General features: G+C 38.8%; 1 protein-coding gene and 1 pseudogene across 1 annotated transcript in view; both read left to right on the top strand.

Moving 5' to 3' along the window:
- The window catches only part of LOC144330299 (uncharacterized), a 523359-nt gene that overhangs the window by 257911 nt on the left and 247119 nt on the right, over positions 1–18329 (top strand). The window lies entirely within an intron of this gene.
- LOC144329701 (histone-lysine N-methyltransferase SETMAR pseudogene) lies at positions 8902–12311 on the top strand (annotated as a pseudogene).

The raw sequence follows: 18329 nt of genomic DNA, 5'->3' as shown, positions 1-18329 counted from the left end.
ACTTTTCATTATTTGAACATAGTGCCACCATTCTCCAAATTGCTGGATGCCTCCATAGACTAAAAAGTGTTTATAACTTTTCACGTCCATGTCTGTTTTAATAGGGATAACAATAGCTGCTATAACGAATAAACCCAGAATCTTTGTGGCTTCCCACAATAGTGATTTATGTCTTGTAAACCAAAATAAAATTCTAAACCTGCCAACCAATTGAGTGTACCCTGTCTTGCCAAGGGCACTCCAGAGTAAATCTGTAAAACTAGTTTAGGCCATGATGGGAAATGGGGTTTGGACATGCCTCATTACACCCTCCGCCCTTTGGAATTCAGGGACAACTGACCAACATTAACATCAAAACAGAGATCTTAAGACTGACCAAACAGACTCTGTAGTAATAAAATACATCACAAAATGACAGACAGCAGGCCCTAACAGAAATAAAAATATTTTACCCTGAAATATATTTCTTTGATGTATTTTAAAATGGCCCTGCAGAGATGTCTCTTGTGGGAGAAATCTACATTCAGTAGAGAATCTCCTCCCCTTTCTAGGTCTTTTCCTGATCTTAGAGAGATAGAGAGTCTGGCACCGTTTTAAGTCTGATAAGAAACATTTACAATCTGTTCTCTCTGAAGCCTGCCACCTGGAGGCTTCGCCTGCATAATAAGAACCTTGGTCTCCACAACCCCTTATCTTAACCCAGACATTCCTTTTCATTGACTCCTGGTCTTTAGATAATAACTTAACTCTTTCAACCAATTACCAATACAAAAATCTTTGAATCCACCTATGACCTGGAGGTCGCCCTGCCCCCACCATTTAAGTTGTTCTACCTTTATGGACCGAACCAATGTATACATTATATGTATTAATTGATGTGTGCTTATGACTCCTGTCCCCCCTAAAATGTATAAAATCAAGCTGTAACCCAACTACCTTTGATACATGTTCTCAGGACCTCCTAAAGCTGTGTACAGGCTTGTCCTTAACCTTGGCAAAATAAACTTTGGAATTGATTGAGACTTGTCTCAGATACTTTTTGGTTTACAGTCTCATTCATGTAAAGTACAACATCAGTGTTCTGGGTTGGGAGGAATGTCCACATAGCCATTCAAGGGCATAGGCTTGAAAGTGTCCTCAAAAGTATCCTCTCTAAGACCCTATAATTCTTTTCTATTTGATAGCAGATAGGGCAATTTTCATCATGGGGAGATTTTTTCATCCACTTTTTCACCATTTTGATCCACAAGCAACACACATCACTTTGTTTCACATTTTAATAGCAAAAGCTCATGATATAGCCCGACTGAGGGGCAAGGAAGGCTGAGAAATGTTACCTCTTGACAATACTGTCTGTACAGTCACTTCTTGACAATGCTCTTAGGAGAGCATGAATTTTGGCCATCAGCTGGTCATTTTTGTCAGACTTACATTCCCACATTTAATCACTTGCCATGCTGTGCCTATTCTCTCTCCAATTTTTCTATCATATTGACACTGTATTCCTGTTCCCATCACCACCACCCTAGTTCAAACTCAGAAAAGAACAATACTGGTTAAAGAACAAAGTGAAGCACTAGACTTGGGAGGAGGCAATGAGAACATACTTAGTTTCTGAAACTGAGTTCAAATTTCTGGACCTGGATAAATTTTATTTCAGAGAGCTGAGCAAGATCTATGTATGGAAAAATTATAGGAATTATTAATAAGTAGATGGGGTAGACCTGGGCTTCTATGAACAAATCATTTCAGATAGATATTGTGTTCTGTCTTCTAAGAGGATCATTAGCGTTAAAGACCAGTGAAAAACAGATATCGAGTTTATTTGAATTTTGGCTAGAATTGTGATCAGTTTGAATGAAATTCTTATAGAGGAGATTAAACAATGGAGCCTGGATTGATTTATAGTTTGGTGGATTTAATTTGTTAAATGAATGAATATAAACTTGGAGAGAGGTATGTAGAGGTATGTTCCAGGAACTTGTTGTTGTCCCCAACCTCTACCTTTATTAAAAAATTAATAGTTTTGGTGGAAGACTTCATCCTCAAATTTATGGTTTATGTGAATTTGGGAGGTAAGCTAGTATCTTTTAGGTAGCGAATTCTTCTTAAAATCCTCTAGGTGAATTTCTAATTTTGAGGTTAGAGTGAAAAAAGACAAATCAAATATTGTTCCATGTATGATCGTATTCTTCTGTATATGTTTATCCCCTTTGGAGAAGATAGAAACCAAAGAATTTTAAATTATATTTTGGCCTCAAAGTGATCATGTATTAAAAGTTGACTCCGTACCCGTCAGCATGACTTAGCCAGAAGGGTGTTCTTACTTATTAAATTTTAAAAAGAAATGGTCAAGTAGATGTTATTCCCTGAATTCTTTGCCTGGGTTCCAGAGGAAATAAGTCAATGAGTTGTGCCTCCCTCCATGCCTCACCACCACCTTCCCTGCTCCCTGCTTCTAAGGTGATAGCCTTGGGGAAAGGATCAGTGGGAGGCTGACTGTGCTCTGATGAACAGAAGTCTGGAGACTCAATGTGTTTGTCCATTTTGCATTGCTATAAAGGCATACCTGAGAATGGGTAATTTATAAGGAAAAAAAAAAGGTTATTTGGCTCACAGTTCTGCAGACTGTGCAAGAAACAAGGTGCTGGCATTGGCTTCTGGTGAGGTCTTAGGAAGCTTGTAATTATGGCAGAAGGTGAAGGGGAACCGGCATATTAAATGGTGAGAGAGGGAGCATAGGAGAATGGGGAGGTCCTAGAGTCTTTTTAACAATCATATCTAGTGGCAACTCGTTACCAAGCCATTCATGAGGGATCCATCCCCATGACCCAAACACCTCCCACAAGAGCCCACCTTCAACATTGGGGATCACATTTCAACATGATATATGAATGGGACAAACATCCAAACTCTACCCTCAGCATAAAAACTGAGGCCTGAGCACTAACAGGGAGTGCTATGGTTGGTGCTATCAGGAGATTCCCAAAGGTTCATCTCTACTCTCCTGCATACCACAGAATGAAAAACAAGGGGACCTGCCAGGTTGAACCACGGTTTAGACAGAGTAATTAAAGTCATGCCACCACAAGCCAATGCCATTCCAAGCAGAAGGATCCTGGATTGTGAGCATCTTCTATTCTTGTGCCAGGGCTGGGGGGATACGGGATAGGTCCATGCTTCTAAAGTGGGCTTCTTTTCCTTTATAAATGCCCAGTGCTAAAGAGTGTCTCATTCAGTTGAGTCAGGCAATGGGCTGCCCTCTGAGCCAGAAGAGACCTATAGCTGGAAACATTAAAACAGAATGTACATGACCACATGCCAGTGATATTGTAGACAGAGGTCCTAAGCAGGGCAGAGGACTGGAAAGCTTTGGGGGGGGGGGGCTTTGAATATCCCTTTGGGTACCAAAAATGTCAAAACTTCTGACTTTCCATTTATAGCCTCCACTGACTGCCTAGGAGATTGGATTTCAGTGTCTGAAATATGGGAGTTTTAGTCACAGCTCTGCCATGTGATTTTGAAACATTTTGAAGGTTAGTTCACCTTTCTGTGCTTCAGTTTCTTCATTGGTAAAATGTGGATCAGCCTCCCACTGATCCTTTCCCCAAGGCTATCACCTTAGAAGCAGGGAGCAGGGGAGGTGGTGGTGAGGCATGGAGGGTGGCACAACTCGTTGACTTTTTTCCTCTGAAACCCAGGCAAAGAATTCAGGGAATAACGTCTACTTGACCATTTCTTTTTAAAATTTAATAAGTAAGATATAATAAGTGGAAATAATGCTGGCATGTCAACTGTTGACTCCACAAAACACAACTAAAAATCCTGTTGATCAAGCACAGTTAAGTTTATTAGACTTACTTCAATAAAAGAGAGATCACGGCCAGGCACGGTGGCTCAAGCCTGTAATCCCAGCACTTTGGGAGGCCGAGATGGGTGGATCACGAGGTCAGGAGATCGAGACCATCCTGGTGAACACGGTGAAACCCCATCTCTACTGAAAAAAAATACAAAAAAACTAGCGGGGCGAGGTACAGGCGCCTGTAGTCCCAGCTACTTGGGAGGCTGAGGCAGGAGAATGGTGTAAACCCGGGAGGCGGAGCTTGCAGTGAGCTGAGATCCGGCCACTGCACTCCAGCCTGGGTGACAGAGCACCAGACTCCGTCTCAAAAAAAAAAGAGAGAGATCACCACTTGCCAAAGTCTTTATAGTATCTCAGAAGAGGGGAGTTGAGGGTATTTACATAATCCTTCTTAATGTCTTCCAAAAAAGAACAGGATCTTCTTTCAAACTCTTTTTATGAGGCAAGCATCACCCTGATACCTAAGACAAAAAGACCACAAGAAAAGAAAACTGCAGACCAATATACCTGAAGAGCATGGATGCAAAAATCGTCAACAAAATATTAGCAAACCAGATTGAATAGCACATTAAAGGGATCATATACAATGATGGAATAAAACATATCCCTGGAATGTAAAGATTATTCAACATATGCAAATAAATCAATTTGATACACCATATTAACAAAATGTAGGATAAAAATCACATGATCATCTCAATAGATGCAGAAAAGGCATTTGACAAAATTCAACACCTTTATTCATAAGAACTCTAAAAAAATTAGGATAAAAGGAACTTAACACAATAAAGGCCATATATGTAAAGTCCACAGCTAACATCATATAAAATTCTGAAAGGGTGAAAGTGGTTCCTCTAAGATCTAAAATAAGGCAAAGATGCACACTCACCACTTCTCTTCAACATAGTACTTGAAGTTCTTGCCAGGACAATTAGACAAGAAAATAAATAAAAGGCATTCAAGTTAGAAAGAAGGAAGTGAAATTATCTCTGTTTGCAGATGACATAATGTTACATGTAGAAAACACTAAAGGAACCACCAAAAAATTGTTAAAACTAACACACAAATTCAACAAAGTTGCAGGATACAAAATTGACATACAAAAATCTATTGCATTTCTATATACTAACAACACATTATCCAAAAATGAAATTAGGCAAACAATCCCATTTATGATAGCATCAAAAAGAATAAAATATTTAGGAAGGTATAATAACCAAGGAGGTGAGTGAAAGACTAATACATTGGAAACTATAAAACACTAATGAAAAAAATTAAAGTAGATGCAAATAAATGGAAGGATATCCTGTGTTCATAGACCGAAAGAACTAATATTGTTAAAATGTCATACTATCAAAAGTGATCTACAAATTCAATGTAAGCCCTATCAAAATTCTAATGTCAGTCTTTACAAAAGTAGAAAAACATCCTAAAGTTTATATGTATCCACAGAAGACCCAAATAGACAATGCAGTTTTGAGAAAGAAGAATAAAGGTGGAAGCATCATGCTTCCTGATTTCATAATATATTACAAACCTACAATGATCAAAACAGTGTGGTACTGGCATAAAATCAGATGTATAGAGGGTTGGAACAGAAAAGAAAGGCCATAAATAAACTCACACATATATTACGATAAAATGATATTTAATGAACACCAAGAATATACAGTAAGGAAAAGATAGCCTGACCAATAAATGTTGTTGGGAAAACTGGATGTCTACATGCAAAAGAATAAAATGGGATCCTCACCTTACACCATACACAAAAATCAACTCAAAATGGATTAAAGACTTGATACAAAAACCTAAAACTATAAAACTAATGGAAGAAAACAGCGAAAAGTTTCTTGGTATTGGACTCAGCAATGATTTCTTGGATACAATACCAACAGCATGGGCAACAAAAGCAAAAATAGGCAAGTGGGACTACATCAAACTAAAAACCCTCTGCACAACAAAGGAACAATCGACAGAGTGAAAAGCAGCCTACAGAATGGGAGAGGATATTTGTAACTCATATATCTGATAGTTAATATCTAAAATATATAAAGAACTTCTATAACCAATAGTAAAAAAACAAACAAAAAAAAACTCAATTAAAAAGTGGGCTTTCCAGATCTAAGAAAAAAAAGTTGTGTTTAAATGGGCAAAGGAACTGAATAGATATTTCTCAAAAAAGATGTACAAATGACCATCAGGTATATGGAATGGCTTTCAACATCACTAGTCATCAGGAAAATACAAATAAAAACGACAATGAGATATCATCTCATACCTGTTAAGATGGTTATTATCAAGAAGACAACAGACAAATGTGGGAGAAGGTGTGAAGAAAAGGAAATACTTGTATGGATGGTGTTGGTAGGAATGTAATTGGCACAGCCATTATGGAAAACAGTGTAGAGGTTCCTCAAAAAACTAAAAATAGAATTCCCATAAGATCCAGCAATCTCACTTCTGGGTAGATATCCAAAATAAACGAAATCAGCATATCAAACAGATATCTGCATCCCAATATTCATTGCAGCATTATTTACAATAGTCAAGATATGGAAACAACCTCGGTGTCCATCAACCAATGGATGGACATTAAAAATGTGGTGTGTCAAGCATTCTTATACACCAGTAACAGACAAACAGAGAGCCAAATCATGAATGAACTTCCATTCACAATTGCTTCAAAGAGAATAAAATACCTAGGAATCCAACTTACAAGGGATGTAAAGGACCTCTTCAAGGAGAACTACAAACCACTGCTCAGTGAAATAAAAGAGGACACAGACAAATGGAAGAACATACCATGCTCATGGATAGGAAGAATCAATATTATGAAAATGGCCATACTGCCCAAGGTAATTTATAGATTCAATGCCATTCCCATCAAGCTACCAATGACTTTCTTTACAGAATTGGAAAAAACTGCTTTAAAGTTCATATGGAACCAAAAAAGAGCCCGCATTGCCAAGACAATCCTAAGCCAAAAGAAGAAAGCTGGAGGCATCACGCTACCTGACTTCAAACTATACTACAAGGCTACAGTAACCAAAATAGCCTGGTACTAGTACCAAAACAGAGATATAGACCGATGGAACAGAACAGAGCCCTCAGAAATAATACCACACATCTACAGCCATCTGATCTTTGACAAACCTGAGAAAAACAAGAAATGGGGAAAGGATTCCCTATTTAATAAATGGTGCTAGGAAAATTGGCTAGCCACAAGTAGAAAGCTGAAACTGAATCCTTTCCTTACTCCTTATATGAAAATTAATTCAAGATGGACTAGATACTTAAATGTTAGACCTAAAACCATAAAACCCCTAGAAGAAAACCTAGGTAATACCATAAAGGACATAGGCATGGGCAAGGACTTCATGTCTAAAACACCAAAAGCAACGGCAACAAAAGCCAAAATTGACAAATGGGATCTAATTAAACTAAAGAGCTTCTGCACAGCAAAAGAAACTACTATCAGAGTGAACAGGCAATCTACAGAATGGGGAAAATTTTTGCAATCTACTCATCTGACAAAGGGCTAATATCCAGAACCTACAAAGAACTCAAACAAATTTATGAGAAAAAAACAAACAACCCCATCAAAAAGTGGGCAAAGGATATGAACAGACATTTCTCAAAGGAAGACATGCATACAGCCAACAGATACATGAAAAAATGCTCATCATCACTGGCCGTCAGAGAAATGCAAATCAAAACCACAATGAGATACCATCTCACACCAGTTAGAATGGCAATCATTAAAAAGTCAGGAAACAACAGGTGCTGGAGAGGATGTGGAGAAATAGGAACAATTTTACACTGTTGGTGGGATTGTAAACTGGTTCAACCATTGTGGAAAACAGTATGGTGATTCCTCAAGGATCTAGAACTAGAAATACCATATGACCCAGCCATCCCATTACTGGGTATATACCCAAAGGATTATAAATCATGCTGTTATAAAAACACATGCACATGTATGTTTATTGCGGCACTATTCACAATAGCAAAGACTTGGAATCAACCCAAATGTCCATCAGTGACAGACTGGATTAAGAAAATGTGGCACATATACACCATGGAATACTATGCAGCCATAAAAAAGGATGAGTTCGTGTCCTTTGTAGGTACATGGATGCAGCTGGAAACCATCATTCTCAGCAAACTATCGTAAGAACAGAAAACCAAATACTGCATGTTCTCACTCATAGGTGGGAATTGAACAATGAGATCACTTGGACTCTGGTAGGGGAACATCACACACCAGGGCCTATTATGGGGAGGGGGGAGTGGGAGGGATGGCATTTTTGGAGTTATACCTGATGTAAATGACGAGTTGATGGGTGCTGACGAGTTGATGGATGCAACACACCAACATGGCACAAGTATATATATGTAACAAACCTGCACGTTGTGCACATGTACCCTAGAACTTAAAGTATAAAAAAAAAAAAATAACTTGTACCCAAGATGCAAAGAATATCCAAAAAATGAAATGTATCTTTGGCAATATATAATACAACTCACTTTAGGAAAATCTATTTGAGCTACAAATGACATTGTCATGTCAGAATCACAAAAACTTTCTCATATCTTCAGAGTGTTCTACTAATCAAATTTATGAAATCAACTTTTCATTTTAGAGGACACATTTTATGCTACATATACAATATAGCCTTCTTCTGAGTAAACTCTGAGATGTATGTAATAACTTCTTTTAGAAAAATAAGAAAGCAAAAGCTTATCTTAAACAGAAATACTTCAGAATTTGAAGAATTGCTGAGTATACATCCTTCAGACTTTTAAAAGTAGGAATTGTTACTGTTGCTCCACACCCAACCTCCCTTTTCTAAATTTGATGTCATATGGAAGAGAGATAATTTTCTTTATGGTTTGAATTAGGCAAACAAATTGTGATGTATTGCATCTGGCCCTCTCAATAAAAAAGGACTTAAAAAAATGTGGTGTGTATATGTGTATATATACATTGAAATATTATTCAGCTATAAAAAGAAGGAAATCCTGCCATTTGTGACAACATGGGTGAACCTGAAGGTCCTTATGCTAAGTGAGCTTATTAGCCAGGCAGAGAAAGAAAAATACCACATGATCTCACTTAGGTGTGGAATCTAAAAGCCCTGGGGATTTTTGCATCCTTTGCATCCAGTAGGTGAATTCAGTGCTTTGAGCTGTCTTTAAATGTGACTGAATGGTGCCAGAACTTATGCCCAGGTGATTTCTGGAAAAGGGCATGTGTACAGAAATAGCAAATAGGCGGTAGAACTTCATGCAGTACGTGGTGGTGAGCGAATCTAAAGAGCTAGTAGTTAAGGTCAGAGATTCAGAAAAAAAAAGCCATTTTAAACATGAATCATTAGCTATAATTTATGGCTGAAGGTCTAAGAGGAAAGACCAACTAGCAAATATGTAAGATTTTCCTTTTTCTCTTAGGACATGGGCATTGCTTGTTAGGTTACCACCGTTAGCAACATTTTCCCTCCTAGAATCTGTTAAGTTCTACATTATTTGTGAGTTTAACCTTGGGAATAGAAACCTAATTTTTTTAAGTTGGAAACTGATTATATTAAATTAATATTTATTAGCACGTCCATACATAATTTATTAAACATTTTACCAAAAATAGTCACATTGTTTTATAATAATGGCCATCATTTTATAAATGCTGTGCTTTATTATACATTATTAATTCAGGTAATCCTCATAATAACCCTATGAGGTAAGTTTTTTTATCCCTATTTTCCCTGGGAGGAAACTGAGGTTCAAAAGGGTTAAGTAACTTAGCTAAGAGAGGTTAAGCAAGTTACTTAACCTCTCTTAGCTACCAAATGGTGGAACCAAACTTTGAACTTAGGTTGGCCTCACTCCAAAGTAATACTTTTAACCATAGAAGTAATTGAATATACATGTATATTAAATAAGATTTTCACCCAAAAGTAAGTTTTTTTTTTACTATGAAACTGATTTTGAGGGATCAAGGAGACATTGTAGATGAGGTAGTATATGAATACTGTATAAAAATAAGTTTTTCTTATTATATAGGTTTATTATACATGTATAAACTCAACTAATTAGAAATAAAATACATCTTTAAATTTGCTCAAAGGTACTTAACTATATCACTTGAATACACTCTCTTGCACTCACATTATGGTTACAAGAGATGTATATTTATTAACAAATGCAGGAGTAATGGTCTGGATAGTCAAGGAATTTAAAAGACTGAAAACTTTTTACTTTCTTTACTTACACAAGCTAACAAGTATAACAGTGAGCACAGGACTCTCAGATCATTCGATGGGCTCTGGAGTTTACATGTACTTTTTTATGGTTGTTTTCAGTTTCATTTTCCTACCAAGCAGACAATCATAGTCAATATGCTCATTTAATAGCAGATGAAAGTGGCCAAGGGTGACAGAAACTAACAATTGACTTTGCGTTTAAAGTTCAGACAGGATAATGTATATCCTTTCAAGTGGTCCTCCTCTCCCTGGAATCATAAAATAAGAGTATCTTTCCTCAGTCTCCTGTGGCTGCCCTTCCTCACAAATTGACTGGGATTCTTATCAAATTAGCATCATTTTTGACCAATAATATTGTTGATGATTCCTGCAGTTTTCTCTTTTTTCCTTTTTTAATGGGTGGGGAGGAAGCACCCGTTGCTGGCTCCCCAGATGCATCACTCACAACCCTGTCCTGCTTTCTGGGCTTCAGTAAATTAGTGGAATCACTGGAGGACAGTCCTCCCTGGCAGCGTGTTTGCACAGTTGCCTCCTAAAATTACAGGCAACACACAGCTGTCCATAATGCTGTGTAATACATCATTCTTTGTGATCCAGTCCTTGCTTTCCCCAGGTTGTTTATTTCATAGAGTTTTAGGAGAAGTTAGAGCTTAAAGATTATCTGGTTTCTTTTTTCATTTTATTGATTTGGAAACTGAGGCCCAGAAAGGTCCAGTTGTTCCCAAAGTGGGGTCCTTGAACCAGTACACCAGTTTCCCCTGGGAACTTGTTAGAGATGCACATTTTCAGACCCCACCCTGTGGAATCTGCAACTCTGGGGTGCTGCCCAGAGATCTGTATTTTAACAAGTCATACTGAGACCCTTGGATCACGCTGTAGTTTGAAAAACATTGGGTTGAGGCATTTGTCCAAGGTTATGTATCAGGCTGGTGCAAAAGTAATTGTGGTTTTTGCATTATTGAAACTTGCCATTTGATATTGGTATACATTCTTAAATACATGTGGTTATGAATATACACCATGGAATACTATGCAGCCATAAAAAAGAATGAGTTCATGTCCTTTGCAGGACATGGATAAAGCTGGAAACCATCATTCTCAGCAAACTAACACAGGAACGGAAAACCAAACACCACATATTATCACTCATAAGTGGGATTTGAACGATGAGAACACATGGACACAGGGAGGGGAATATCACACACTGGGGCCTGTTGGGGGGTGGGGGGCAAGGGGAGGGAGCGCATTAGGACAAATGCCTAATACATGTGGGGCTTAAAACCTAGATGATGAGAAACAACTCACAACATCAGTAACGCATTTGGCCCAGAAATTGCTAACAAACATACAGTGCAGTGGTGGCTCAAGAAGTTTTGCAAAGAAAATGAGAGCCTTGAAAATGAGGAGCCTAGTGGCCAGCCATTGGAAGTTGACAAAGACCAGTTGAGAGCAATCATCAAAACTGATCCTCTTACAACCACATGAGAAGTTGCCGAAGAACTCACTGTCAACCATTCTACGGTAATTTGGCATTTGAAGCAAATTGGAAAGGTGAAAAAAATCCATCTTCTCTTATTCTATGCAACAACAATGAACCATTTCTGTATTGAATCATGATGTGCAATGAAAAGTGGATTTTATATAACAACCGGCAACAACCACCTCAGTGGCTGGACCAAGAAGAAACTCCAAAGGCACTTCCCAAGCCAAACTTGTACCAAAAAACAGTCATGGTCACTGTTTGGTGTTCTGTTGCCGGTCCGATTCACTACAGCTTTTTGAATCCTGGCGAAACCCTTACATCTGAGAAGAATGCTCAGCAAAGCAATGAGATGCACCGAAAACTGCAACACCCACAGCCAGTACTGGTCAACAGAGACAGCCCAATTCTTCTCCACAACACCTGACCGCACATCTCACAACCAACGCTTCAAAAGTTGAATGAATTGGGCTACAAAGTTTTGTCTCATCTGCCATATTTACCTGACCTCTCGCCAACTGACTGTCACTTCTTCAAGCATCTCGACAACTTTTTGAAGGGAAAACACTTCCACAACCAGCAGGATGCAGAAAATGCTTTCCAAGAGTTCATCGAATCCCAAAGCACAGATTTTTATGCTATAAGAATAAACAAACTTATTTCTCATTGGTAAAAATGTGTTGATTGTAATGGTTCCTATTTTGATTAATAAAGATATGTTTGATCCTAGTTATAATGATTTAAAATTTATGGTCTGAAACCACAATTACCTTTGTCGGCAGGAAATAAACCCAGGCTTCTTGACACCCAATTTAGAGTGCTTTGTGCTCTGTCACTTGACAGAGCACCTCTCACCTTACACATCCTGTTTTCTTTTGTTTTTTCTTGTTGGCATTCTTTCAGAAGCTGGCATTTATTCACTTAGTTTTAATGAGGTCCAGTCTAGCTGCTTTTTTTCTCCTGGTTAGCTTGCTGAGAGATTTAAGTTCAGGGGCTATACCTAATTATATTAATTTCATGTCTGGAGATTTTAACAATAATTTCTTCAAATTGAAGTTTTAATTTGACCACAAATCCTCACCCTGAGCAGAGGTACCATTAGTTCTCCCAGTTAGTAGATTTTTCTTTGCTTTTCAAGCAAAGTTCAGCAGCTGAGCAGATACATTTCCTTTCACCTTTCTGGGTAGACGAGAAAGGCTGGTGCCCTTTCATAAGCAATCTTCTTTTTTCTAGTGACAGTTTTCATCCTCTTCTGATAAAATTACACATCAAGATTACCCCTTTCAAATTCATTCTCAAAGCTCCAGCTTTGGTGTCCCTTATTGATATACATGTTGAAAGAGTGTGGCCCTTGGAAGCTTCTGAGGCTCCTTCTTTGCCTCCATGGACCCAGGCAAGACAGCCAGCCTTGTCTGACCCTCTTCGATTATTCTCCAGTGATGATTGACTACATGTGGCTAGGCTTCCAAGGGGCGTACACTTTCTTTTAATCTTCCTTCTCTCCACCTGCGTTTCATTTGGGCTTCCATTCTTGGGCTAGAAGCATGTTATGGTCACAAGGCCCTGGCAGGAAGCTGTGTGATTTATGGCTCTTTCTTCAATAAAAGAAGTTTGAATGGGGGCTGGAAGGCACTTTTGACCTTGACTACCCCCCTGCTTATAGTAACCTTGGTCAGGGAAATTCTGAGGACCTTGGGAATTTATGGTTTTTTTTCTTTCCTTACCCTCTGTTCTTCCTCTTCTTCCCAGGGGAGCTCTTTCAATCTGGAACTTCTCCAGGAGGTTTGACAAAGGCCACACCCAATTGGGAGAGCTCTTAGGAGGCTGGGGGTTCTAGGCTGAACTCTGCAAATAGGTATACTCTGGGCAGGCGCTGAACCAACACTGAATGAGCCCAAAGGGCCTGGAGTTGACTTGGATATGCAAGGGCCCCTCAGGATGAAATTTGTTCAGGGAACTAACTAAAATCCAATGACCTGCAGTGAGAGAGAGGTGAAGATTTCAGGAAATTTATCCTAAGTACTTTAACCCATGACGTTTGTCTATTTAGGGTTAGAATTACTGAAAATTGTAAATATTAATATTTACTTGATGTCTCCGGGCTAGGGTTTAAATAAGAAAATTTTTGCATGATGGTTTTGCTTCTATATGAAGTTGTTGTGGAGCCCCTCTTGATATATAAAGAATGACAAAGATAATAATTAGTGTTATGGAGTGCATGCTATATATTCCTTAGTAGGCACATTACAGACATTGCCACTCATCCTTCGGTCTAACCTGCAAGGTAGATATTATTAGCTTCATTGTCTAGGCGAGGAAATGAAGACTGATTGTAAGCACTTTGTTCAAAGTAAAACAGTAAGTAAGAAAATTTAGAGACATTTTCCTTTTTTCTGTGGGAGGAGTTGATGTAGTGAGTGAGCACATTGACTCTGAAGTCAAACTGCTGAGTTCAGATCCTAGCTCTACATTTAGTGTTATAAGATGCAGCTATACTCAATCTCCCTGTATCTCAGTTTCCCTATCTGTAAAGTAGGCATAATAATGGCATCTACTTAATAAGGTTGATATACAAATGTAAAGAATTAATATGCATTAAGTACTTAAAGTAGTACCCAGGATAAAAATAATTCATATGCATTTTGGCCATTAAGAAACTACAAGGCTGAAAAAAAGGCACTGTTTCACATCATTTGCCAAGTAAACTTATTCTTTAGAGGAGCTTTTCTACGTGTCTAATACTCATTTCTGGCTCTTTTCAGGGGTTGGTAATAAAATACTTCACTATATAGTAAGAAAGTCCAAGAGGGGATATATAATTTTTACTTAGAACAAATACATCATTTATCATTCCTTTCTCCCCCTCTCCTACCCTCTTACAGTGCTCTCTGGGCACCCTGCACCTTTGTAACTCATGTGGCTGCAAATCACACAGCAGCCAGCACTGAATCCCATTTGCAGTACAAAGAGACTGCCAGGGAAGAAATGGGCTTAATTAGTAAGAGATGTTCAAGGTTAGCCTTTACAAAAGAGCTAACTGTGCTGTGTTAAAGGGAAGAAATACGATGAAAGCCACTATTACTGAAGACGGAATGATGCATACATTTCCTTAGCCTTTGCCTGCCATATCACAACCACTTAGATGTCCCAGCTCCAATTTCAGGGGCAGTTCAAAGCTGAGGTTTCTGATAGGAAAGTACAGAATGATGCAAGAGCCTTGGAACTTATCCCATCAGATCTGTAACCACTCTGGAAAAATTAACATGCCAGCTTGGGGAAGATGAAGGTGAAGACAACAGACACCCCTCTCTGAGAGATATATGTGAGAAACAGACATGGAAATGGCCAATCACAAATACAGTAAGAGATTTCTAAGCCTAAGCCTAGGATGTTGACTGAAAGGAGAATTTGCGTGGTGAGACAGCATAGCTCAACAGAGGCAGGGACAGCTCAGTAGAGCTGGGACCTGACCAGATTACTAGGGAAGAACAACATGAGCAAATAAATCCAAATTATCAGCTCCAATGTTGGCATTGTCACTTGCCAGTTTTGTGATGTTGGGTGAATCTCTATGGCTGTGAGCTGTAGGTTTTTAAGGTTTTACATATTAGTCTTAATAACCTCCACATATGCAGTAGTCCCATGCAAGGTCTTACAGGAGGGACAGGTAATCTTCTTCAATAAAATGTTAAAGGCTCCAGAGAGACTGCTTAGAGATCAGACCAGTATTTATATGACTTAAATGGAATCTTTCCTTCAACGGAAATGCTCCAGATTCACATATCTTACCCAGTACTGGGTGGGCATCTCAGAATTTCTAGCTATTCCAGAGATAATTTTCAAACCACAACTGGATAGTTATGAACTACTTCTTGGCTTTATTTAAGGCTTGCATCTTGTTTCTAGCATCGATTGGAACCTGGGAGATTAGGGAAAACTCTGACCATACACAGTATGTAGACTTCATTCTCAACATTCTAGGATTAGACTAATGTTATTAGGATGCTTGAGGGTGTGTGACATTGACGTGATATGTAAACTGAGCAAACTTTATTCATTCAACAATTGACAGTACAGTTGGATAGCTCTTCTGGATGTTGTGTCCATGCTCTCTGGAATGTGTGGTCTCCAAAGTCATCAAGGTGACGTAAGAGTGAGCATGGAGAAGGTATACCCTGGATGAAAGTGACGCATCACTTCCACTCACATGCCATTGGTGAAAATTAATCACATGACCATATCTAGATTCAAAGGGGCCGAGAAATGAGGGAAAGCAGATAGAACAGTGAGTGGCAACAGTCTCTACCATGCTTCCTACACTTCCTCTATTGTGAAATGTATCACATCCTATTGCAAATGTGTATCTAACTAATTGTCACATTGGTAGATTTTCAGCTCTATTGTGGCACTGCTATCTCCTCAGCACCTAGTATACTGCCTGGAATGTAGTCAGGACACATTAATGACAGCAAAGATATATGATCAAGGAATGCTGTCCACTCTGCCTCAGACTGTAATAAGAGTGAGGATAAGCTTTAAATGTCAATGTCATAAAAGGTAAAGCAAGATTGTGGCAATGCTCTAGATTAAAGGCAGCTAAAGAGACTTGACAAGTAACTGCAATATCTGTCCCCAGACTGGATCCTGTACTGGAAGGGAGAAAATGTTACAAATGACATAATTAGATCAGATGACGAAATTGGAATATGGATGTCACGTTAGATTTTTTTAAAGTATTGCATCAAAATTAGCCTGTGAAGATAAAAATTGTACTACTGCTATGTAAAAGACCTCTCTAGTCTTAGGAAACATACACTGAAGCATTTAGGGGCAAATGATCATAATTTATATAGTTTACCTTTAAATACTGTAGGAAAGGGGTAAAATGTTAACAATAGGCAAACCTGGGCAAAGATATATGGGTATTCCCTGTACCATTTTTACAACTTTCTGTATGTTTGAAATTATTTCCAATTTAATTGCTAATAAATAAAATGTAATCGTGTTAAGTTGCTAATATTTGGGGGTTTATTGTTGCTGGAGCACAGCCCATACTATGCTGACTAATAGAAATAGAATTGGGAACACATTGCAGGGCAAACAAGCTTTATTCAGTGGATCAGAGAAGAGTTTTTAGAAGATGGCTTGAAAAAAAAAAAAAAAAGCAGGAGCCAGTCAAGTGAAGAAGGGGGAGTATTGCAAGCAAAAGAACTGTATTTATGAGGGCCCAGTAGTAAGAGAGGGTACAGTGCATTAACAGAAAAAGAATTCAGCACAGCTGGGACACAGAGCAGAGAAGAGGTGAGAGATGAAACTGGATATGTAGACAGGGTCAAGTCCTGATGGGCCCTATAAGCCACATTAAGGTTTTGAACTTTAAACTATAGACAATGGAAAACCATGAAGGGTTTTAAGCAAGAGTGACATGATATGATTTAGATTTTTAGATTACTCTGGCTACAGAGTGGATTAGAAGGGAGGAGGACTATTTTAGAAAAGGTCAATGGGACAGAGAGGTGTGGGAGGTTTAACAGCTAGTTAGGAGATGAAGTCTATTGGCCTGGGTGATTGATTGGTGAGAAATGGGAGGAGGGAATGATACTCAGGTCTGGCTGGGGGAGTCAAGGAGATGGTGCTCCCATTCCCCAGACTAAGAAACCTAGAAAAATGTCAGGCTTGCCAAGAGAAAATAATGGTTACAGCTTGGACATTTAGATGGGACATCCAATGAATAAATGTTCAGGAGGCAGTTGGATGAATGGGAGGGAGCTTATACAGAAGGTCAAAGCTACAGGTAGAGATATAGAAGCTCTCAGCACTTTTATGGGAGGGGTGAGGTCATCAGGAAGAGTATAGAGTGGAGAAGAAGGTCCAGGGCAGACCCTGGAGGTTCACTGGGAGTATAGATGGATGGGTAGATGATTTGATAATTACTCTGGGCTTCAGCAGTACCAGTGTGGATAGACTACACTACTCTTGTGACTCACTTTCTCTCTCATTGGGGTAATAAAGCTCTGTTAATTGATACTTAGATAAAGGCTTAAATTAGATTTAGAAGTTTCAAAATAGCATGTGTTCACATGTAGAAGGGATTTCTGCATTAATTAACGATGAAAGTGTTTTAGTGGGTGATCTGTTGACATCCTATTTTACAGATAGGGATCAGAGGGTTCAAGAAGTTTTAAAAGTTTTATTTCCTGTTTCTCAGTGATTTGGCTGATAAGCTACAAATCAGATGCCAAGATTTTGGCTTTTAAACTTAGTGTAATTCCAAATTAATTATTTAGAGGTCGAGACATGCTACACACACCTTTTTGTATACTTTTTTTTTTTTGGAGATGGAGTCTTGTTCTCTCTCCCAGGCTGGAGTTCAGTGGCGCAGTCTCAGCTCACTGTAAACTCCACCTCCCCTGTTCAAGCAATTCTCCTGCCTCAGCATCCTGAGTAGCTGGGATTACAGGCGCACGTCACCACACCCAACTAATTTTTGTATTTTTAGTAGAGACGGGTCAGACTGGTCTTGAACTCCTGACCTCATGATCCACCTGCCTTGGCCTCCCAAAGTGCTGGGATTACAGGCGTGAGCCACAGCACCTGGCTACCTTTTTATATTCTTTACTTTTTTTTTTTTTTTTTTGAGACAGAGTCTTGCTCTGCCACCCAGGCTGGAGTGCAGTGGTACAATTATGGCTCACTGCAGCCTTGAACTCGTGGGCTCAAGCAATCC

This window comes from Macaca mulatta, chromosome 7 (genome assembly GCF_049350105.2).
Source record: "Macaca mulatta isolate MMU2019108-1 chromosome 7, T2T-MMU8v2.0, whole genome shotgun sequence".
Classification (NCBI taxonomy): Eukaryota; Metazoa; Chordata; class Mammalia; order Primates; family Cercopithecidae; genus Macaca; species Macaca mulatta.
The sequence above is the reverse complement of the archived record's forward strand: the minus strand, read 5'-3'. Positions and strand labels throughout refer to the sequence as shown.